Raw genomic sequence first — 806 nt, forward strand, 5'->3', positions numbered from 1 at the left:
TTTTGGACAATTCTGGTTTTCTGTGTTGTATTCAGTGTTTGATTTAATTTCCCTTTGTGAAGTATTTTGATTACTGCCATTTCTGTTCAATTTATTTTATACAATTGCAAATAATCTCATTTATTTTCCACTCGTCTTTGATTTTTGACAACTGAAATTATTTTTGCAATTAGTGTTAAGTGCATTGTTCTGACATTATGCAGTTCATTTTAGTATATTTAGACAACATTGCAAAATTACATTTACATTTTATCATTTAACCTCCGTTAAATTATTTACATATCTATATAATTGTGTCCGTACATTGTATGTACATTTAAAGATAATAAAAATCACAACTTTTATCATGGCCTAAAAATGTTTTCATTTCGAACTTGATGGTAAGAAAGCGACCATAACTAATTTCATAATTAATCCGAAGGATGGGTACAGCGCTCGTAATGAACAGTAGATAATAGAGGAGTAGAATTTACAGATAAGGCCCTAGGTACTAAGTACACAAGATTTTTTATATGGTGATTAGGAACTCAAGGGCGACAGAGGAGTGAAATGAGTTGTACACAAGACCGTGGGACCGTACACCTATAGATACAGATGAAGATTGAAGTACTATTGAAATGAGATATCGATCCAAGAATGTACGACGCTTTTCACTTTTTGAGCGAGGTAAATAGATGGATTAGCAGATAGACAGAAAGGTTGACAGCGGTACATAGAAGCAGGAAGACGAACTGTAAGCGAGAGCGTGAGGGAGAGAGAAATATTTTTACTAATAAACGATTTCAAACTTACAATGCTGATTCATA

The sequence above is a fragment of the Penaeus monodon genome, chromosome 27 (genome assembly GCF_015228065.2).
Source record: "Penaeus monodon isolate SGIC_2016 chromosome 27, NSTDA_Pmon_1, whole genome shotgun sequence".
Lineage (NCBI taxonomy): Eukaryota > Metazoa > Arthropoda > Malacostraca > Decapoda > Penaeidae > Penaeus > Penaeus monodon.